A 24,867-nucleotide genomic window follows, 5' to 3' on the forward strand; every position below is an offset into this window, starting at 1 on the left:
TCCTTTTCTTTTCTTTTCTTTTCTTTTCTTTTCCTTTTTTTCTTTTTCTTTTCTTTTCTTTTCTTTTCTCTTTTCTTTCTTTCTTTTCTTTTTTTTTTTCTTTTCTTTTTTTCTTTCTTTCTTTCCGGCCTTTCACAATTCATCATCATTTTACATTGAATTGCCAAGGCCTCCGATTTCGTATTATTTTCCTGGCTTTCTTGTTTTTGCCCATGATCGTGTGCCTGCAAAACCCATGCCACAAGTCAAACGGAGTTTGAACGATGGATCGACGATGAAAATCGCCATGATAACAACAAGTCTATGTACAAAGTTCTTTCTTCTCCCGGCACAACCCGTTTGCGGGGCGTTGCCGTTCTTTATCTCCCTTCTCTTTCCGTTCTTTCTTCTTCAACCGACTCACAAGGTCAGTTTCAAGTTATCCACTTTTCTTTTCATTCCACACCCTTCCAGCTTGTTAACCTCTACGGTCCTAATCAAAAAAACCCTGGCATAGAGTTCTTTAATTCCATCCTCCCTTTGCTTGATGTCTCTCTCCCTACCATCATAGGAGGAGATTTTAATACGGTGGTCGATCCCCTTATTGATCGTACTGGCTGCAACCCAACGTCACCTTGGGCTTACAATTGGCCACACACCTTGGCCAACCTTACCCACGAACTTAATCTAACAGATATATGGAGATCACGCCATCCCGACGAACGTTCATATACCTGGTCTCGCGCCCATGGACAAGTTGCATCACGACTGGATATGTTCTGGGTGTCATCGACTTTTATACCATGCGTCAAGGAAGTTTCCATCTTGCCTTATTTTCATAGTGATCACTCATATGTTTATCTTTCTTTTTCTCTTCCGGACGTGCCGGAGCGTGGGAGGGGCTGCTGGAAATTTAACAAAACTTTATTAAATAATCCAGCGTATATTAAATTAATAAACGATTTTTCGCTAGAATGGAGACGCGAACAAATCCATTACCCTTCACTACCTGTGTGGTGGGACGTTGGCAAGAATTTAATCCGCCAACTGACTGTGCACTTTGCTACTCATGTAGCGGCCAAGCAGAAAGAACAGTACACAACCCTTAGCAGTCATCTTCATTGGCTCTCTTCACGTCGTGACGCAGGTGATAACGTAACCGATGAAATTAAAGAAGTGGAGGACGACCTGTACGAGCACCATCGCCGCAAGGCAGCTGGAGCGCGTTTGCGTGCCCGAGAACGTTGGGCCGAGGAGGGAGAGATTTCCTCGAAATACTTTTTTCAGCGTGAAAAAACACACGCTGTACGGGACATGATGCATGCAATCAAGGATGTTCACGGTCGTATAGTACGTACTTTGCGAGGCATACTGCATGTGTGGATGCTCTTTTATACTGCCCTTTTTTCTGCAGCTTACCTGGATGCAGCAGAACAAACTTTTTTCTTGGACAGAATCACCAATAAACTGTCCCCTATGGAGGCAGCCCTTTGCGAAGGCGATGTTACCTTGGAGGAGTGTACTGCTGCCTTAAACTCTTTTTCCACTAATAAATCTCCGGGGGTGGATGGCCTCACGTATGAGTTTTATCGTAGTTTTTGGAATCTTTTAGGCCCGGACCTAGTATCGGTTCTCAATGCTTCCTTTCATAACGGGAAGTTATCTTTGTCGCAACGAACTGGTATTATCACACTGCTTTACAAAAAGGGCGACAAATTGGAACCGAAGAATTGGCGTCCGATAACTTTACTGTGCTCCGATTATAAAATCCTATCTAAAATTCTTACTAGCCGCTTGGCCAAGGTCCTCTCTAGTGTTGTTTCTCCATGCCAAACATGTGGTATTCCTGGTCGTTTTTCTGGGGAAATCGTACGTTTGGTGCAAGATTGTTTGGACCACGCGAACTCATCAAACCTTGGTGGTGCATTAATATCACTTGACCAAGAAAAGGCATTTGATATGGTAGACTGGGACTTCCTACAAGAAGTCCTAACAAAAATGAATTTCGGACCTTCTTTCCGAACGTGGGTTCGTTTACTGTATACAACCCTATATTCGCGTATATTAATTAACGGTGCTCTCGGGGGTCCTTTTTCTGTTTCCCGGGGAGTGCGGCAGGGTTGTCCCCTTTCACCGCTGCTGTATATACTGGCTGCCGAACCGATATCTCGTGCAATTCAGGAGTCACCCGACATAGCTGGCTTCCCATTACCCACTGGTGAAACTGTAAAAATTTTACAATATGCCGACGATACTACTTGCTTCGTCATGGACGATGCCAGTCTGCTTGCCTTGCTTTCCCTTTTTGACCGGTATGCCAATGCTACGGGCGCAAAACTTAACCTCGACAAAACAGAGGGTCTGCTGTTTGGTTCTTGGAAGACGAGGACAGACTTGCCAGTTCCTCTGAAATGGACAGCCGGACACTTAATTATCCTGGGTTGTCGGGTGGGTAATTGTGTCTTGCCCGATTGGGATATCCTGATCAACAGATTTAAATCAAAATTGTCATCTTGGTCATCGAGAACCTTGTCTTTGCAGGGGAGAACTCTGCTCGCTAACTCTGTCGGTCTGAGCCTCTTTTGGTATCAGGCTACGATCCTCGACATGCCCAAGACAGTTGTGCATACAGTAAACAAACTTTTATTTCCTTTTTTGTGGAAGAAAAATAAAGAACCAATTGCGCGCAGCTCTGCCGTTGCTCCTCGTCTTCGGGGGGGACTGGGGGTCGTGCATATTGGCACGAAACTTTTATCTTTACGTGCAATTTGGCTACGTCGCCTACTGCTGACTCACTATACTGTCCCTTGGCCGGTCTTGTTCACACACAATCTTGGTCAAGTTTTTAAACAAGACTTATACACCTTTTTTGCCCGAGTGACCACACCCGCATATCTAATAAAACGACTGCCGAAGTTCTATCAGTCTGTGGTCCATACATGGCTACAGCTAAAAGGAAGACATGAGGACAATTCGTGGTTGGTGGGACATGCTGACGACGCTCCTATTCCGCTGGCAGATTTAACAGCCAAGCGCACGTACTCCATCTTGTTGGAAAGTTGTCTGGCTCCTCACAAAGCCATCGAAAAATTCGCAGCGCAACAAATCGATGTCCACTGGCCATCTGTGTGGCGCTCTCTATCATTATGGCGATTTGTACGATCATGTGCAGATACGAACTATTATAACTTTCATGGCCACTTGGCCACCGCGGACCGTTTGATTCGCTTTGGCATGCGTGTAGACGCTAACTGCTTTTGTGGAGAGCAGGAAACTGCAATCCACCTTTTTTCTTCCTGTGCCGTCGCCAAGACCGTTTGGGCCTGGTTGACCCCTCTACTGGTGTCTTTAAATATACCAACGCCACTTTCCACATCCACCATTCTCTTTGGATTCCCGGACGCGAAGAAGATCCCCGCGGCCGTAAATGCCATTTTGGGCATCCTTCGTCATCATTTGTGGCTTCACCGCAATCGATGCAGGTTCGACCGCCTCTCTCCCGATGCCTCTTCGGTGTTGCGGATGGCGAAGTCAACTTTCCAATTCGCGGTGAAACTTGAACATCGCCACTGTCTGTTGACGAAGTTCGAAGACGAATGGTTGCTTCGTGGCTTGGTTGGTTCCATCACTGAAGACAACACAGTATCCTTTTCGAAGGATTTTTCGTCTTGATGTTTGGTCATTTGTTGGACGGTGCTGATGGGGGTCGCCTTCATTGGTTGTACTGCCGGATAGCCCGTCCGTTGTACGTTGCGTAGATAGCAAAAAGGCAGTTCGCTGTCCTTTTTCAATATCTAGTCTCGTCTTTTTTCGTTCGTCTTGTCAAAGTTCTGGCATTTATGCCGGGGCTTAGTATCGTCGAAAGATCCTAGATCTTTCCTGTTTGTTCTCTGTCGGTTTTGTCCGCGGGGGAGAGGTTCACAACCTCTGACGATCTTCGTCGCTTGTAGCGGCCTCCCTGAGTGTACCGGTCTTGCACGTAAGGGTTCGTAGTCATTGCACCCCCGACTTCGTAACCTACCCGGTCCCCACCCAAAACAAGATCAACTGTAGTATCTGTTCTTATCAGCTTGATTGGCAACGCTATACTTGATCACTTTGGGAACTGGTAATTCGATCGCTAATTGGAACGCTAATTGGACTACGCTCATTGGACTACGCTCGTTAAGGTCAGTGATTTGAATTTAGTAATCTAACTCTCTTCTGCTGATCTCCTAGTGGAACATTTGGATTGGATCTTCTGTATCTCTTGGTTTGGACTGTTATTGGACACGATTTTTGGACGACCCTTGGACCTCAAGTCGAAGAAGGACCTTCGCCGTTTGCTGTTGTTTCGGGAACGCTGTTATCTAAACGTCAATCCGTTTCAATCCTTGGCTACGTTACGTCGCTTTACACTTTCAACTTTACGAAACGTTATATTCGACCTGTTCGTGAGTTATTATAACACTATTTTTTCATCCGACCGCGAAACTCAACGTTATTTGCGCTTGTTCTACTGTCGGATCGATATACGCCCGCACACGGCTTTTTCGATTGTGTTTGGCTACTCACTACTATATTTAAAGCTAGGATACTCTCCCCGCTTATTTATTCTTTATTCTGAGAGGGATCTCAGCCCCGTCCTTGTAGTTCGTATTAAATTTTTCACCAGCAGCAAGGCCGTATAAACCTCCTCGTGCTAACGAAGCACAGCACTGTATTTTACTCGCATTCGCGCGTCATTTACGTGTTCTTTTAAGAACAGCTGCACCGCCTCATCATCCTACATCGAACGTGGGCAATCTTCGAACGAAGGAACATATTTTGAACGATTTTTATCGTCTTTTTCTGGCAGAGTTTTGTGTATATCACACCTCACCACGCGGTCAAACCTACGCGATATCTTAATAAGGCGCTGTTATAATTACGCTATAATTTGCATTACGCGTATCTACAACGCCGAATATATTATCTTGGAACATTGTTAACCTTCTACGCTAGCATTGGGCTATATCGTACATCGTTTACACAATTTTTGAACAATATCTGAAGCTTGCTTCGAAAGTTCTATACGGCTTTAAACTTCCGCGTCATTTCGAAGCGTGCGAAAGCATATTCATTTTGAGCTTTCTTGCACGCCAGAGAAACAACCTATTGTCAAATTCGCGCTATATTCTCGGTGAAGAGGGCCCTATTAACATTTTCTACCCTCTTTTGGACCGACTGGAACAATTTTTTTTTGGACGATTTGCTAGCTGAGATTGTGTTTCTCACACCTCGCCACGTGGCCGAAGGACTACGCGATTTCTTCATTGCGCCATTACTCAGGTGGTTTATCTTTGACAATCTCATCGTTTTTGGAACTTTTTTTTACCCTCCTGGCCCACACTCAACGTTATTCGAACATTTTCTAGCGCTATATTGTGGGCTTTTTTACCGAAGCTTAAACTTCCGCCTCATCTCGATGCTTGCGATCGCATTAATTCTACACGTGCTCTTACACTCCATAGAATTAACTTGTTGAGTTTGGCATTTCTCGCGCCTCTACTACTATTCCCTCCTGAGAAGGCTATATTAACAGCCCTAACACATTTATCGGGCCATTTTGAACGTTTTCAGTGCGATACTCTACTAACCCCGCACTATTTTTATCGATTGCACTGCGAGGGGTCTAATTACACCAAGAGATCCCACGTGCATCAACATCTCGCCGCGTGCCAATTCCGTCTACGCGCCAATTTTGTCTGTGCGCCAATTTTGTCTGCGCGCCAATTCTGCCTGCGCGCCAATTTTATCTACGCGCCAATTTTATCCACGTGCCAATATTATCTACGCGCCAATCTATCTACGCGCCAAATTCTCCACGTGCGTTAATTTAAAAACATTAAACTACTTATTATTCGTGCAAACGATTACATCGATACATCTCACGCGCACTCCTAACAATCTTCTCTGCCATTTTGCCGTGTTTTAATATACATTCTTTCGGAACCCCCCTACTTATCATTTTGCGGTTGCATACGCGCATTGTTAGCGGTAATAATAAAAACTTTGGTGTTTTGTTGTCCATTTCTTCTCCCGCGTATACCCCAACATGCCCACGTGTGTATACTGCATGAAATGGTTCAAGACCCGTGGGCGCTGGCTGAACACTGGCACCGCTCACCACGGGACCCCGAAGTATGACGACGTCCCGGCCCAGCGCTGCAAAGCCACATACCGTGTGGACATCCATCCACAAGACATCCGCTGCCCATATCAGGCTGTACGTATGTCAGCAAACAAGTTGCTGGTATCGGAACCTGCAACCCACTTTTCCAAGAACCACCCACAACACGAGCTGGTAGTCTCCCACCTCTGTGGTCTTTGTAACACATACATCGACCCCAGAATCCCACCAACATGTGCAAGCTCATCGACACTCCCACAAGCAGCAATCGCCTTTCACTCCACCTCAACTCACCATCGATCCTATCACCCAGAGACTGCTACTCTCCACCTCACCACCGAGAATTCAACCTCGTCAACAGTTGAAACCTCACCATCCAGCACATACTCCGCTACAGTCATCGCAGACGCCAACCATCAAGACCTCTGCTGCCCCATGGAAGGCTGTACTTTTCACGTCGCTCGCGCTCCGGACCCCACAACTCTCAAAAATCACTTCCACACCACACACCCCAATCAACCCCTCTCCCTCACGTACTACTGTCAGTCATGCAATGGCTACGTGCGTGAGGAAGACTACCCGTCACACCTACAGAGCCACCAACTAAAGCCTGAGAACAACCACTCCCACTTCCTCCACTACCGTCTTTCTCTCACACCTGGCAGCCCCATTCCTGACTTGACAAGTCCGACCGTGCTGGACACCTGCAATTCATACCAAACCTCACCACCGACCCACTCAAGACCACCCACCTCCACCAACCAACAACCCTCATCTCAAGCTGACCCATCTCTCACGCCTGCCCCCTCCAGTGCCTCAATCCCATCAACATTCACCCCACCACTCTCATCGCCGCTGCTGTTTTCTGCCCAATCCCCAGAACACAGCCTCTCCACGCAAGACGCCTCGCAGTTGCCACCATCAGATCCCAACCCATCACCACCGCAAATCCTGGATGAACCCGACCCTTCTCCAGAAGATCCCACCGACAACTTCACCCCTCGCTCCCTCATCCATGGCATCACACACCACCCGACCAACGACCAACGCAAATCCATCCTCGCATCCATCAACACCAAAATCTCCCACCTACGTGCACTCGTTGCAGAAGACAATTCACACTCTCCACCACAGCCTGCCGCGGACGCAACTACAAACACCCCGTGTTGTGGCCAGCAGAACAACCCACCATCCACCTGCAGTATAGACACTTCACCCAGCTCCTCTATAGGGGCCAAATGTGCCGCCACTGCTCTTGAACGCCTCATGGAGATAAGGGGGAGTACCTCTAGTAGCCCTCAAGCTCCCTCCACATTGCAACCCACCGACCACATCCACGACCATTGCATGCAAGACATTGCACTGCCCAATCCAATTTCCAAGCAGACCCACCCACACTACCACCAACGAACTTCACACCATTCACCCGCAACTCATTCTCACCACCCACCGCATCACTCAGCCCACCAACATCAACTTCCCCACCAGCACCCATCTTGGCCGACGATAACATCCCGTCACACCAACCTGGGCACCGCGAGCGGATCGTATTCCATCACCCATCACCGTCCCCGGCCCCTCTGATGATGAAGATGGTGTCGACGGCTTCTATAACGATGACGAGCAACCTCCATCCACCGACGACCAGACCACCCTTCTCCTCTTCAGAGAGAAATGGCGGTCTACATTCTCACAAGACTCCTCTTGGGCCGACTTCACCCAACACTGCACCGACTTCGCTGCTGCTCGAGAACTCGCCACCCACCTCAACAGATCCTCCACCTCACGCAACAAACCGAAACCATCAGACCCCAAACCCACCTCCTCACACCGTCCACCACAAGGTCGCCACATCACATCATTCGACCCCACCGGCCGGCGTCTCCAGGGTCTCTACTACCACTCCAAAAAACGAGCGGCACGTAAGATCCTGGAGAACAACAACACAATCTACACTGGCACCATCGACGATGCCGAGTCACATTTTACCACATCCTTCGAGGAAAAACACACCAACACCAACATCCTGGAAGAGCACCTCCACAAATTCACCCCCACTGCACGAGACGACCCAATATCAGATGACCTCTACGCAGAACTTCGCCAGGCTGAAATCGCTGCGAAACTTAGCTCCTCGGTGAACACTGCACCCGGCATGGACAGCCTGCTCCATGGAAATGCGAGTACTCGCATGGAAATGTGAGTACTCCCACCTGAAGAAAGTTGATCCCACCGCCGCCATCCTCCACCTCATATTCACCCGTTGCCACCACGAACGCAACGTGCCACAACCATGGAAAGAGGCTGTCACCATCCTCATATACAAAAAGGGTGATGACAGCGACATCACCAACTTCCGCCCCATCGCCCTCATGTCGACCATGTATAAGCTGTTCATGGGGGTGCTTGCCAAACGCCTCACAAGGTGGAGCATCGACATGGGGATCCTCTCGGACGAGCAGAAGAGTGCCAGACCCTCCGAAGGTTGTTACGAACACACATTCATGCTCAAGTCGATAGTGGCTGATGCTCGCCGTCGAAAGCAAAAACTGAGCATAGCCTGGCTCGATCTCTGTAACGCCTTCGGTAGCGTGTCGCACCAGGTCATCCGCTCGTCCCTTCTGCACGTCGATGTTCCTCCAAACATGGTTGCACTCATCATGAACGCTTATGCTGGTGCATCCACCACCATCCTCACACTGGGTGGAAGAACCACATCCATCCCTGTCCATGCTGGCGTGAAACAAGGGTGCCCCCTCAGCCCTATTGTTTTCAACCTCTGTCTGGAGCTCATCCTGCGCTCAGTTAAGGACAGGGCTCAGACGCAAAGGGCTGGGGTGTGCAAGTTCCAGAATCGCACCATCTCCTGCCTTGCGTATGCTGACGATCTTGTTCTCATGGCACGAACTCAGAAGACCCTCCAACTGCTCCTGGACACTGCTGCTGATGCTGCCTCGGTGCTAGGTTTCGAATTCCGACCAGACAAGTGTGCCACCCTCTTCCTCACACCTGACGGTAGACGACGCCTCTGGACGGATTGCCACACTTTCACCTTCACGGTGATCACCTACCGGCTCCCGAAAACGAACAGTCTTATCGTTATTTAGGGGTGCCGATAGGTGTGATCCACAGCATTGACGACATTCCATCAATAATCCCACGCCTCATTTATGACCTCCACGCCATCAACAACTCACTCCTAGCACCTTGGCAGAAACTCGATGCTATTCGGACGTTCGTGCAACCCTGCCTCACGTATGCACTCCGGGCGGGTGATCCTCTGAAAAAATCATTGAGTGAATACCGTTCGCTGCTCGTCCGGGTGCTGCGTGAGATCTGCAATCTGCCCACTCGGGACGCAGAGCTATTTCTTCGCGGCGAAGAAGGCTGGCGGTTTGGGCTTGCAAGATCCGGACGTGGAATGCGACCTCCAAGCCATCGTTCAGGCCGTCCGTATCCTGGCTTCAACGACGCCAATGTTAGCACCATCGCACGGGAAGACCTACGATCATTCGTCCGCCAAACCACACAATCCAACCCCACCGCAGACCTCATCACAAAGTACCTCTCCGCGCACGACGACCCCTGCCTCAAAACACTTCATTATTCTTCACGTTCTTCCCTCTGGTCCCGCGTTCGTAAAGCATGCCGCCGTCAACACGTCACCATCCACTTCTCCGACAACGACCCACCCACCATCTCTGCAGACGAATCTGATAAAGTCAATTCAAAGCAGATCTCCCTATTCCTCCATTGCCTATCACAACAACGCCACGCTGACACCCTCACATCACTCCCGGACCAGGGGAAAGTTGCCCGCTGCCTTGTGGAGGACGTCTATGGTAATGGTTCGAGCTGGCACATGAATGGCCTCAATATCCGATTTAAAGACTGGAGGTTCATTCATCGTGCCAGACTCAACGTCCTGCCCCTCAACGCCCACAAGAGCCGCTTCTCACACGCTTCACCCACATGCCGCCACTGCCTCCAACCCGAGACACTCCCTCACGTCATCTGCCACTGCCGCCCGTCGATGGTGCAAATTCGAGACCGCCACAATCTCCTTGTCACTTGCCTACTGAACGCCACGAGATTTGGAGAGATCACCACAGACCGCGCCGTACAGGGTTCGGGACTCCGACTTCGCCCCGACATTGTCATCGAGGAGGATAATGAAGTCCTGATTATCGACGTTGCCTGTCCGTTTGACAACGATGAAAACGCGCTGGCCGAGGCTGCTCAGCAGAAAATTACGAAATATGAGCCCCTCAAGCGCCACTTCATCAAATCGGGCAGGCAATGCCAAGTGATCCCCTTCGTCGTTGGTGCTCTTGGTTCATGGTACCGCCCAAACGAATATCTGTGCGTCAGGATGGGGATGACGCGGCGGTACAAGAATCTTTTTAGGAAACTGTGCTGCACCGACGCCATCCGTGGATCAACAAACATTTATCGACAACACCTAGGCTGTGACGATGCAGCTCCAACTATGGATGAGCTGCAACCATCCAACTGAACATTATCACACAGCCTACGAGCAATATACATAATTGTAAATATTTGTAATCGTATTGGTCTCTAGTTGTACATATTTGGGTTCATTTATATCGGGGGTCCCTCTTCTTTTTCACATCATCCCAATTCACCCTCTCTACCAACATCACGACCCACATCACCTTCTACCTTTACCCTTCTTATATTGCTTTAATCTTATTCTTACCATTTACTATACTTATACTTTCTCTTTTTGTATTTTATCATGAAATCATTGTTGTAAATATTAATTGTTGTAACTGTGCCCATAATTTTAAATAAATTAACTGATAAGAACTCTGCTCTTATCAGCTTAATTGGCAACGCTATACTTGATCACTTTGGGAACTGGTACTTTGATCGCTAATTGGAACGCTAATTGGATTACGCTCATTGGATTACGCTCGTTAAGGTCAGTGATTTGAATTTAGTAATCTAACTCTCTTCTGCTGATCTCCTAGTGGAACATTTGGATTGGATCTTCTGTATCTCTTGGTTTGGACTGTTATTGGACACGAATTTTGGACGACCCTTGGACCTCAAGACGAAGACGGACCTTCGCCGTTTGCTGTTGTTTCGGGAACGCTGTTGCCCTACACGTCAATCCGTTTCAATCCTCGGCTACGCTACGTCGCTTTACACTTTCAACTTTACGAAACGTTATATTCGACCTGTTCGTGAGTTTTTTATAACACTATTTTCTTCACCCGACGGCGAAACTCAACGCTATTCGCGCTTGTTCTACTGTCGGATCGATATACACCCGCACACGGCTTTCTTTTTTGATTGTGTTTGGCCACTCACTATTATATTTTAAGCTAGGATACTCTCCCCGCTTATTTATACTCTATTCTGAGAGGGATCTCAGCCCCGTACTTGTAGCTCGTTTTAAAATTATATTAACAGCGAGGCCGTATAAACTTCCTCGTGCTAACGAAGCATAGCACAGTATTTTAGTCGCATTCGCTCGTTATTTACTTGTTCTTTTAAGAACAACTGCACTGCCCTATCATCCTACATCGAACGTGAACAATCTTTGAACGAAGGAACATATTTTGAACGATTTTTATCGTCTTTTTCTGGTAGAGTTTTGTGTATATCACACCTCACCACGCGGTCAATACCTACGCGATATCCGAATAACGCGCTGTTATAATTACGCTATAATTTACATTACGCGGATTTACATACACCGAACTCTCTATTCTTGAACGTTTCTATCGTTCTACGCTGGCACTTGGCTACATTCTACATCGATTACTCGATTTTTCTGAACAATTTCTGGCGCTTGCCCCGAAAAGCCTCTATCGATCTAAACTTCCGCGTCATTGCGAAGCGTGCGAAGGCATAAACATTTCAAGCTTCCCCGCACGCCAAAGAAACAATTTTTTGCCAAATTTACACCATCTGCACGGTGAAGAGAATACTATTAACGCTTTTTGCCCTCTCTCGGACCGTTTAGAACAATTTTCAGACGCTTTGCTTGTTGAGATTGTGGTTCTCACAACTCGCCGCGAGGCCAAAAGTCTACGCTATAACTTAATACCTCGCTACTTTGTCTGCGTTACTACTATTACCACGTTGGTCTATCTACGATAAACTCATCACTTCTGGAACATTTTTTTACCTTCCTGGCTCATTATCGATATTGTTCGGACAATTTCTAACGTTTTCACCGTGGGTTTTCTATAGCAACTTAAAACTTCCGCGTCACCTTGAAGCTTGCGAACGTATTAATTTCACTAGCTCTCTCAAACTTAAAAGAGTTGGTGGGTAAAAACGCGTTGTATTCCCTACAAAAAGGGCTTTGTTTAACACATTTCTCTTTGGCATCTCTCGGACCAACTGGAACGATTTTTGAACGGTTTTTCTGGCCGACTTAGCGTTTGTCACACCTCGCCACGTGGCCGAAAATCTACGCACTATTGTTAACTTCACCGCGAAAGGTCTAATTACGCACAAATATCCCACGTGCGTGGACATCTTGCCACGTGCCAATTTCGTCTGCGCGCCAACTTTGTCTACGCGCCAAATTTGTCGACGCGCCAATTTTGTCTGCGCGCCAATTGTATCTACGCGCCAATTTTATCTACGCGCCAATTCTATCTACGCGCCATTTTTGCCTGCGCGCCAATTTTATCTACGCGCCAAATTCTCCACGTGCGTTAATTTAAAAAAACATTAAACTATTATTATTCGTGCAGCCGATTACGTCGAAACATTTTGCTTGCACTCCTAACAATTTTCTCCGCTATTTTGACACGTGTTGCCTTATATTCAGTCAGAACCTCCCCACTATTCATCTCACGATCGCGTACGCGCATTTTTAGCGGTAATAATAAAAATCTCTGTGTTTTGTCGTCCATTTATTCTCCTGCGTGGGCCCCAACATGCCCACGTGTGTATACTGCATGAAATGGTTCAAGACCCGTGGGCCGCTGGCAGAACATTGGCGTACCGTTCACCACGGGACCCCCAAGTATGACGACGTCCCGGCCCAGCACTGCAAAGCCACGTTCCGAGTTGACATCAACCCTCAAGACATCCGCTGCCCATACCGAGGTTGTACGTATGTCAGCAGACAAGTTGCTGGCATACGTAACCTGGCAACACATTTTTCGAAGAACCACCCTCAACATGAGTTAGTAGTCTCCCACCTCTGCGGTCTTTGCAACACTTACATTGACCCCAGTGAATCCCACCAACACATGCAAGCTCACCGACACTCCCACAAGCAACAATCGCCTTTCACTCCACCTCAACCCACCATCAACCCTATCACCCAGAGACTGCTGCTCACCACCCGAGAATCCCTGGCACATGAATGGCCTCAATATCCGATTCAAAGACTGGAGGTTCATTCATTGTGCCAGACTCAACGTCCTGCCCCTCAACGCCCACAAGAGCAGATTCTCACACACTCTACCCACATGCTGCAACTGCCTCCAACCCGAGACACTCCCTCACGTCATCTGCCACTGCCGCCCGTCGATGGTGCAAATCCGAGACCGCCACAATCTCATCGTCACTCGACTACTAAACGCCACGAGACTTGGTGAAATCACCACAGACCGCGCCGTACAAGGTTCAGGACTCCGACTTCGCCCGGACATCATTCTTGAAGAGGATAACGAAGTCCTTATCATTGACGTCGCCTGTCCGTTCGACAACGATGAAAACGCGCTGGCCGAGGCCGCTCAACACAAAATCACCAAATATGAGCCCCTCAAGCGCCATTTCATCGAATCGGGCAGGCAATGCCAAGTGATCCCCTTTGTTGTTGGTGCTCTCGGTTCCTGGTACCGCCCAAATGAATATCTCTGCGTCAGAATGGGGATGACACGCCGGTACAAAAATCTATTTAGGAAACTTTGCTGCACCGACGCCATCCGTGGATCTACAAACATCTATCGACAGCACCTAGGCTGTGACGATGCAGCCCCAACTATGGATGAGCTGCAACCATCCAACTGAACATTGTCACACAGACTATGAACAATATACATAGTTGTAAATATTTGTAACCATAGTGGTCTTTTGTTGTACATATTTGGGTTCATTTATATCGGGGGTCCCTCTTCTTTTTCGCATCATCCCAATTCACCCTCTCTACCACCATCACCACACACATCACCTTCTATTTTTCCCTTTGTATATAGCCCTAATCTTACACTTACTATTTACTATACCTATTTTTTTTTTCTTTCTTATCGTATTTTTGCATGAAATCATTGCTGTACATACTGATTGTTGTAACTGTGCCCATAATTTTAAATAAATTAACTGATAAGAACTCTGTTCTTATCAGCTTAATTGGCAACGCTATACTTGATCAATTTTCGTTAATTGGTTCGTTGGAAAGTTAATTGGATCACTAATTGGATCGCTTATTGGATAACGCTCATTAAGGTTAGTTGAATTTGAATTTGGATTTGCTTACGTCACTGGATTATATCGGAATTGGAATCGGAACTGGAATTGGAAGACCCTTTGGTATTATTCTATTTGGACTCATTTACGAAGCGATACAGAATTTGAACTTTCGACCGGCATTTCCCTACATCGTTCGGTTCGGACCATTTATCGCTTTTGACCACGTAATTTTTTCCTGCAATTGATCCTCGTATTGCTACGTACACTGTGTGTGATTCTCCACTCATATATATCGCTAGAAAACCGATATTTCGAAGACGAACTTTCACAAGCGAGTTGCTCGAGATTCCCTCCCCACCATCATAGGAGGAGATTTTAATACAGTGGTCAATCCCTTTATTGATCGCACTGGCTGCAACCCAACCTCACCTTGGGCTTACAATTGGCCACATACCTTGGCCAACCTTACCCAAGAACTTAATCTAATAGATATATGGAGATCTCGCCATCCCGAAGAACGTTCTTATACCTGGTCTCGCGCTCAGGGACAAGTTGGATCGCGACTGGATATGTTCTGGGTGTCATCGTCTTTTATACCGTGCGTTAAGGAAGTCTCTATCTTGCCTTACTTTCACAGTGATCACTCGTACGTTTTTCTTTCTTTTTCCCTTCCGGAGGCGCCGGAGCGTGGGAGGGGCTGCTGGAAATTTAATAAAACCTTATTAAATAATCCATCGTATATTAAATTAATAAAAGATTTTTGGTTGGAATGGAGACACGAACAAATCCATTACCCTTCACTACCTGTGTGGTGGGACGTTGGCAAGACCCTTATCTGCCAACTGACCGTGGACTTTGCTACTGACATAGCGGCGAAGCAGAAAGAAACTCACACCAACCTCAGCAGTCATCTTCATTTCCTCTCATCCCGATGGGACGTAGGTGAGGATGTGACAGATGAAATTAAAGAAGTAGAGGACGAACTGTACGATCATTATCGGCACAAGGCAGCTGGTGCGCGTTTGGGTGCCGAGAACGTTGGGCTGAGGAGGGGGAGATTTCCTCCAAATATTTTTTTCAGCGCGAAAAAACCCGTGCTGTACGCAATTTAATGCACGCCATTAACGATGTCTCTAGACGTACTGTGAGAACCTTACGTGCCATATTGAACGTATGGATGCTTTTTTATACTGCCCTTTTTTCTGCAGCATACTTGGACGCCGCAGAACAAACCTTTTTCTTGGACAGGATCACACACAAACTGTCCCCTACGGAAGCAGCCCTTTGTGAGGGAGCTGTTACCTTGGAGGAGTGTACTGCTGCCCTAAATTCTTTTTCCACTAATAAATCTCCAGGAGTGGATGGCCTCACCTATGAGTTTTATCGTACTTTTTGGAATATTTTAGGCCCGGACTTAGTACCGGTGCTTAATGCCTCGTTTAGTAACGGGAAGCTATCTTTATCGCAAAGAACAAGTATCATAACCCTACTCTATAAAAAAGGCGACAAATTGCAACTTAAGAACTGGCGTCCGATCACTCTACTCTGTTCGGATTATAAAATACTTTCGAAAGTTCTCACTGGCCGCTTGGCCAAGGTCCTCCCTAGTGTAGTTTCTCCGTGCCAGACATGTGGTATTCCGGGGCGTTTTTCCGGCGAAATCGTGCGTTTGGTGCAAGATTGCTTGGATCATGCAAACTCATCGAATCTTGGGGGAACTCTGATATCACTTGACCAAGAAAAGGCGTTTGATCGAGTGGATTGGGACTTTTTACAAAAGGTCTTAATTACAATGAATTTCGGACCTTCTTTCCGAAAGTGGGTTCGTTTACTGTATACAACTTTATATTCGCGTATATTAATTAACGGTGCTCTCGGGGGTCCTTTTTCTGTTTCCCGGGGAGTGCGGCAGGGTTGTCCCCTTTCACCGCTGCTGTATATACTGGCTGCCGAACCGATATATCGTGCAATTCAGGAGTCACCCGACATAGCTGGCTTCCCATTACCCAATGGTGAAACTGTAAAAATATTACAATACGCCGACGATACTACTTGCTTCGTCATGGACGATGCCAGTCTGCTTGCCTTGCTTTCCCTTTTTGACTGGTATGCCAATGCTACGGGCGCAAAACTTAACCTCGACAAAACAGAAGGTCTGCTGTTTGGTTCTTGGAAGACGAGGACAGACTTGCCAGTTCCTTTGAAATGGACCGCCGAACACTTAATTATCCTGGGTTGCCGTGTGGGTAATAATGTCTTGCCCGATTGGGATATCCTGATGAATAAATTTAAAACAAAATTATCATCTTGGTCATCGAGAACCTTGTCTTTGCAGGGGAGAACTCTGCTTGCTAACTCTGTTGGTCTGAGCCTATTTTGGTATCAGGCTACAATATTCGACATGCCCAAGACAGTCGTACACGCTGTCAATAAACTGTTATTCCCTTTCATATGGAATAAAAGTAAAGAACCGATTGCGCGCAGCTCTGCCGTTGCTCCTCGTCTTCAGGGGGGTTTGGGGGTCGTGCATATTTATAATAAAATTTTATCTCTGCGAGCGATTTGGATTCGACGTTTATTGCTTTCGCAATACACTGTTCCTTGGCCCTCACTTTTTGCCTACCATGTTCGTCAAGTCTTTTTACAAGATTTGGCCGCCTTTTTCTCTCGGGAAACCATTCCCGCTTATCGAATTAAAAGGTTACCCAAATTCTACCAATCGGTTGTGCACACCTGGCTACAACTGAGGGGACGCCGTGAGGATGATTCGTGGTCGTTTGGAAACCATAACAACGCACCCATTCCGCTTACGGAGCTCACTGCCCGCCGTACTTACACTGTGCTACTGGAACGTTCCTTGTCACCCCACAAGGCTATAGCAAAATTCAGTGAAATGCAGATTACTGTACACTGGCCATCCATATGGCGCTCTTTGACACTTTGGCAATTCATTCGCTCTATCGCAGATACGAACTATTGTAACTTTCATGGCCGTCTGGCCACCGCAGACTGCCTCTTGCGTTTTGGCGTGAGAGTAGATGCGAACTGTTTCTGTGGAGAGCAGGAAACTGCCATCCACCTTTTTTATCATTGTCATGTTGCTAAGACCGTTTGGGACTGGCTTACCCCTTTCCTGACGTCTTTGGACATACCAACTCCCCTAGCAATTTCCACCATCCTCTTCGGATTCCCGGAAGCGAAGAAGACCCCCGCTGCCGTGAATGCCCTCTTGGGTATTTTCCGCCATCATCTGTGGCTTCACCGCAATCGATGCAGGTTTGACCGTCTCTCTCCCGATGCCTCCTCGGTGTTGCAGAAGGCGAAGTCAACCTTCCGTTTCGCGGTGAAATTAGAACATCGCCATTGTCTGCGGACGAAGTTCGAGGACGGATGGTTGCTTAATGGCTTGATTGGTACCATTGCCGATGACAATATCGTATCCTTTTCTAAGGATTTTATGTCTTAATTGTTGGTCACTTATTGGACGGCGCTGATGGGGGTCGCCTTCATTGGTTAAACTGCCGGATAGCCCGTTCGTCGTACGTTGCATAGATTGCGAAAAGGCAGCTTGCTGTCCTTTTCAATATCTCGTCTCGTCCTTTTTCGTTCGTTTTGTCAAAGTTCTGGCATTTATGCCGGAGCTTCGTATCGTCGAGAGATCCTAGATCTCTCCTTTTTCGTTTCTCTGTTGGTTTTGTCTGCGGGGGAGAGGTTCACAACCTCAGTCGATCTTCGTCGCTTGTAGCGGCCTCCCTGAGTGTACAGGTCTTGCACGTAAGGGTTCGTCGTCATTGCACACCCCGACTCCGTAACCTACCCGGTCCCCACCCAAAACAAGATCAAGTGTTGTACTAAGTAGCTCCGGTTCGTGATATAACATGCTCCGATAAATTTAGTATTAAGTTAGATTTAACTATACATTGTCAAAGTGAATTTCATATAGAAATAAAGCTAAGATCAAGATCTACCTTCCTGGCTGGTTTATAATTGCCTTGGACGGAAAAATAAAAAACCATTTAAAGATTTCGCAGAGTACACCGTAAAGACGCCACGAAGTTAATATATTCAAAACATCGTAGATCTGCATACGATAATTACTGCTGATCCAAAGTCTCCAACCAAAAGATATCTACATAATAATATTTGGACATCAATTCTCTACATTTCTGGAAAGAATCAAGTCGAATTGCCTAACCGTTCGTGAGTTATTAAACATTTCTAGTTATAGCGTACAGTCCGTACTTACTTTGTTGTCGCTCGCGCTTTCAAAACTAAACGGAAAAGACGGCTTTCTCCTTGGAAATACTCCACGAAACTTTAATACAATCAAGATACTACCAACTAAATCAATATTGTGGCTTCATATTCGTAATATTTTTTATTGAAACGACTATTTTCATCTCTTAAAGCTCCTAGCGACCGTTGGCCATAATTTTTTCCCCATCCTAGCAACGACCAATCAAATCATAGATTGTTACGACTTAGGGGAAAACGACTTAGGGGAAAACCCTAACACGCTCCTTGCTTTAAAATCGTTGTAGAAATTGTTTACCTATACACCGCGCCTTTCTTCGATACATTATTTGACATGCTATATCGCCCTCATGTAAACTCTCTGAACACCCTCGTTAATAACTAAAGATGAGCGAGTCAACACACCAAAAGAGCAACATACAAACTTTTAGATGCAAAGAATGTAACTATGAAACGCACGCACAGAGTAGACTTAGCCTTCATGTCGTCAAAAAACACCCACGGCCAAACGATGAAAACATTAAATCAATTAACGTGACTGCAGAATATCCCAAGGGAATATCATTCTATTGCTGTATTTGTGGCACCATCATAGGCTCACTGGCTAACTTTAGAAGACATTGTTCATCGGCACATCCCAACATACCACTACAAATCTCGTGCATATGTACCATTTGCAACACCACATTCAACTCAACAAAAGGTGTAGGAGTACATCTTAAAAGGACACATAAACTTCCTTCATCATTCTCACTTAACCCACCACCTGAAGAACCAATCATTTCATATGTAGAATACCACGACTCCCAACACTGCACATCCACCCATAATGATGCTGAACACAACACCCCACAAACACAAACACTTCACAACACTCAATCAACAAGACAATCACGAAGCAAAAAAAGAACTACTCGCTCCTCTAGACATTCACAAAGAATCAACCAACCCTCACTTAGCCCACACACGAGAACACCATGCCCCACAATCAATAATACTACCAACGAATGTCCTTCACCACAACAGAAAACAACATCATCACAACAAGAACACCAAACCCCAAACAAATTTCAATGGACATCACAACCCATCATACAATCACTACCTACACCAACACCACCCATAACTCCATCTCATTACACAAACAGCCTTCACCTCACACCAGATACCCAAGACCCCAATGCCAACAATGACATGTCCACGAATGATAACCATCCAACAACTAATAACCAACCACTGCCAACCCTCATCGATTTACCTCTTGATTGGGACGACGATGACGAGTATCCAGAAGTAGAAGACAGCTCCACATCCTCAAGGGAGACAGCATCAAACACATACCACCAACAACCTCAACACCATCACACAAGTCCAACAATAGCTCAAATGAATAACACCATGCACAACAACACCTCACAGCCCCCACACCCATCCACATTACAACAGCAATCTGAAGACACCCTATCACTTTTAAAAAGGAAATGGTCAGACACATTCTATACAGACTCAAACAGGTTACAATTCAACAAGCAATGCGATGAATTTGCGAAAGATATATGGGAATATTGCAAACACAACAACAACATGAACAACTGCATCCCCAAGACCCGCGACCTGTCTAGACCTTTTTCACGCCCGAAAAACACTAACCGTCAACAACTGCAATACAACCCTAGGGAGGCCCGAAGACTGCAAACTCTCTTTAGAATCTCAAAGAAAAGAGCGGCGAGGAAAGTGATAGCAGACAATAAACCATCATATTCTGGAAGCACCGATGCCGCCGACTCATTCTTCAGAAGCACATTTGCAGAGAAACACATCGACACAAATAATCTACAACAAAAACTAAATGAACTTGTCCCTTCAGGCCCCACTGAAAACGCTTTGGATGATCAAATCACGGCGGAAGAAATATCGAAGAAACTACACTCCCTCTCGAATTCATCACCAGGGACAGACCGTATCGAGTATAGACACCTTAAACTTGTTGACCCAAAGGGCAAAATTCTATCACAAATATTCAATCGTTGCAAGGACGCGGACGACGTACCTACTGCATGGAAAACCTCCACCACAATCCTTATACACAAAAAAGGTGATGCAAGTAACATTGCAAACTTCCGCCCGATAGCCATGATGAGCTGCAATTACAAACTCTTCACGAGTGTCATCGCCAACCGTTTAGTCTCTTTTGCTATCGATCATAACTTACTATCTCATTCACAGAAAAGCGCCCGCCCGTGTGAAGGTTGTTACGAGCATACCTTCATCCTACAATCTTTAATGCTAGATGCTAAACGTCATCAAAAGAACTTATTTGTCTCATGGCTAGACCTGAAAAATGCTTTCGGCAGTGTCCCTCACTCGGCAATAACAACGCTTACACACCTTGGTATCCTTACATCGATCGTAAACCTAATCAAAAACGTATATACCAACGCCTCCACACAAATCCAGACACCAAACGGTCTTACTTCAGAAATCCCGATTCTCTCAGGTGTAAAACAAGGCTGCCCCCTCTCACCAATCATATTTAATTTATGCATTGATGTCATCCTCCGCGCAATCGCATCTACTGGTGCTTCCATTGGACAAGTCAAACATTATGACAATGACATTTCTGTATTAGCATATGCTGATGATCTAGTTTTAATCGCTAAAACAGAAAACAAACTGCAGAACCTCCTAAATGCGGCAGGAACAACAGCTGATACCCTAGGTCTAACATTCCGACCCGACAAATGTGCGTCCATAAGCTTAACATATGGTAGGAGAGGTGAAAACAATATCCAATCAACTCAATACACAATACAAGGGAAAACCATGCCAGCTTTAACTGAACACGAACACTATCGCTATCTCGGGGTCCCCATCGGTATGCTTCGTGACATACATTCCATAGAAAAAATCGTTGACCAACTATGCATTGACCTAGAACGGATTGAAAACTCGCTATTAACACCATGGCAGAAATTAGACACGATACGAACGTTCATTCAACCAGCTCTTGCTTTTGCCCTACGCGCAGGCGAACCTAATAAATCATCGCTATCATCATACCGTAGAAAACTGATTGAGACCACGAGAACGTATATACCAACGCGTCCACACAAATCCAGACACCAAACGGTCTTACTTCAGAAATCCGATTCTCTCAGGTGTAAAACAAGGCTGCCCCTCTCACCAATCATATTTAATTTATGCATTGATGTCATCCTCCGCAATCACATCTACTGGTGCTTCCATTGGACAAGTCAAACATTATGACAATGACATTTCTGTATTAGCATATGCTGATGATCTAGTTTTAATCGCTAAAACAGAAAACAAACTGCAGAACCTCCTAAATGCGGCAGGAACAACAGCTGATACCCTAGGTCTAACATTCCGACCCGACAAATGTGCGTCCATAAGCTTAACATATGGTAGGAGAGGTGAAAACAATATCCAATCAACTCAATACACAATACAAGGGAAAACCATGCCAGCTTTAACTGAACACGAACACTATCGCTATCTCGGGGTCCCCATCGGTATGCTTCGTGACATACATTCCATAGAAAAAATCGTTGACCAACTATGCATTGACCTAGAACGGATTGAAAACTCGCTATTAACACCATGGCAGAAATTAGACACGATCCGAACGTTCATTCAACCAGCTCTTACTTTTGCCCTACGCGCAGGCGAACCTAATAAATCATCGCTATCATCATACCGTAGAAAACTGATTGAGACCACGAGAAACATCTGCCACAACGGGCAACTTCGCATAATATTTGCATCAAAGTCAGTAGGAGGATTTGGTTTTCAAGACCCAAGAATTGAAGCCGACATCCAGACAGTTGTACAAGCAATGAAAATGCTATCCTCTGATGTTAAATTTGTATCTGGAGTAGCTCGAGGTGAACTCACTCGTGCTGTTGCTTTCGCCTCTCAGACAAATCCATCGCCGTCACTTACACAAGACTTCCTCTCAGGCTCAACCAAAGGAAACTTCCATCCCGACCGTATACGATACCGAACGCACTCGCTATGGACAAGAACACGAGCGGCATGCAGATGTCTCAATGTGACCTTTAAAGTACCACCTGCAGGCCCGCCCACAATCTCCATCAACGGTAAAGGTCCGTGTCCAGCTAAATCGGCATCATCATTCCTTCATAGAGCCTTCCAAGATAATGAAGCGGCAGAAGTGACAGCTCTACCTGACCAAGGTAAAGTCGCCAGAACGATGGCACAAGACCCACACGCGAATAACTCTTCTTGGCACTTCACCGGATTAAACATGCGTTTCCGCAACTGGAGGTTTATACACCGTGCAAGACTCAACGTCGTCCCAACCAATCAGAATAAAGCCCGTTGGTCCGACTGTTGTCCTTCCTGCCGCGTGTGTAAAGACCACCCGGAAACCTTGCCACATGTCCTCTGCCACTGCAAAAACAACATGGTCGACATCAGGAAAAGACATGATAGATTAGTCGAACGTCTGGCCAACTCTGTACGGTACGGTGAAGTCCAAATAGACAAAACCATCCCGGGTTTTGACAGCCAGTGTCGCCCTGATATAATAATAACAGAAGAAAACAAAGTCACGATTATAGACGTTACATGCCCCTTTGAAAACGATGAAGACGCTCTCTTAATCGCAGAACAAGGTAAACTTGAAAAATATCAAAACGTTGCACATTATTACCAACAAAAAGAAATCCAATGCGATCTCTTTGCCTTCGTGATTGGTGCTCTCGGCACTTGGCACCCTAGTAATGAAAAAGTAATGAAAGCACTCCGAATGTCGAAAACGTACAAATCTCTCTTCAGAAAGCTCTGCTGTACTGAGGTAATACAAGGATCTGCAGACATCTATTATAAACATATCGGAAATTCGCCTCCCCTTTGAGGCGTTACCTATACACTGTCTAATATATATATCTATACAATTTAAGAACATCTACAGAGAACAAATCTCTAAAAAATTAACATAGTCAAATGTAAATAGTTAATCAACTCCCAACCCGATCCCCATCTTCAGTGCGTAAAAGACACATTCTATTAATTACTCCCCCCCTTACTCACTCTAGACTAATACCTACCCCACTAACCCCCTATACCTACGTTATCTTACCTTATTTCTTACCTTACCTTATTTCTTACCTTATTTCTTATTTCATTACTTACCTTATTTCTTTTTCTCATCTTTCACATAATATATCATTTTCTTCAACTTGCTATATGTAAATAATAAAAGTTCTGTATATAACTAGCTTAAATAGTAACAACTGCGACTGTGTAAAAAGTTACCTGCTTTTTCTGAATAAATATTAATGATCTGTTCTTATCAGCTAAATTGGCAGCCCTATACTTGATCACTTTGGTAATTGGTACTTTGGTAATTCGATCGCTAATTGGATTACGCTCATTGGACTACGCTCGTTAAGGTCAGTGATTTGAATTTAGTAATCTAACTCTCTTCTACTGATCTCCTAGTGGAACATTTGGATTGGATCTTCTGTATCTCTTGGTTTGGACTGTTATTGGACTCGATTTTGGACGACCCTTGTACCTCAAGACGAAGACGGACCTTCGCCGTTTGCTGTTGTTTCGGGAACGCTGTTGATCTACACGTCAATCTGTCTCAATCCTTGGCTACGTTAAGTCGCTCGGCTTTCTTTACTCTACGAAACGTTATATTCGACCTGTTCGTGAGTTTTTATAAGACTATTCTCTCTATCGGACTGCGAAACTCAACGTTATTTGCGCTTGTTTTACTACCGATCGATATACGCCCGCACACGGCTTTTTCACTTGTGTTGGCTATTCACTATTAGATTTAAAGCTAGGATATTCTCCTGCTCATTTATATTCTTTTCTGAGAGGGATCTCAGCCCCGTCCTTGTAGTTCGTGTCAAATTTTATACCAGCAGCGAGGCCGTATAAACTTCCTCGTGCTAACGAAGCATAGCACCGTATTTTGGTCGCATTCGCGCGTCATTTACTTGTTCTTTTAAGAACAGCTGCATCGCCTTATCATCCTACACCGACCGTGGGCAATCTACGAACGAAGGAACATTCTTTGA

General features: G+C 45.9%; 1 long non-coding RNA gene across 1 annotated transcript; it reads right to left on the reverse strand.

Annotated features, from left to right (window-relative positions):
- Window positions 1-235: 235 nt before the first annotated feature.
- LOC124448902 lies at window positions 236-23,222 on the reverse strand. Its single transcript, XR_006949321.1, has 3 exons — window positions 23,212-23,222; window positions 5,954-5,957; window positions 236-370 (listed from the first exon to the last, which is right to left on the reverse strand). It is a non-coding gene; the product is annotated as an uncharacterized LOC124448902 (long non-coding RNA).
- Between the last annotated feature and the right edge of the window lie 1,645 nt (window positions 23,223-24,867).

Source organism: Xenia sp. Carnegie-2017, unplaced genomic scaffold (genome assembly GCF_021976095.1).
Source record: "Xenia sp. Carnegie-2017 unplaced genomic scaffold, XeniaSp_v1 HiC_scaffold_23, whole genome shotgun sequence".
Classification (NCBI taxonomy): Eukaryota; Metazoa; Cnidaria; class Anthozoa; order Malacalcyonacea; family Xeniidae; genus Xenia; species Xenia sp. Carnegie-2017.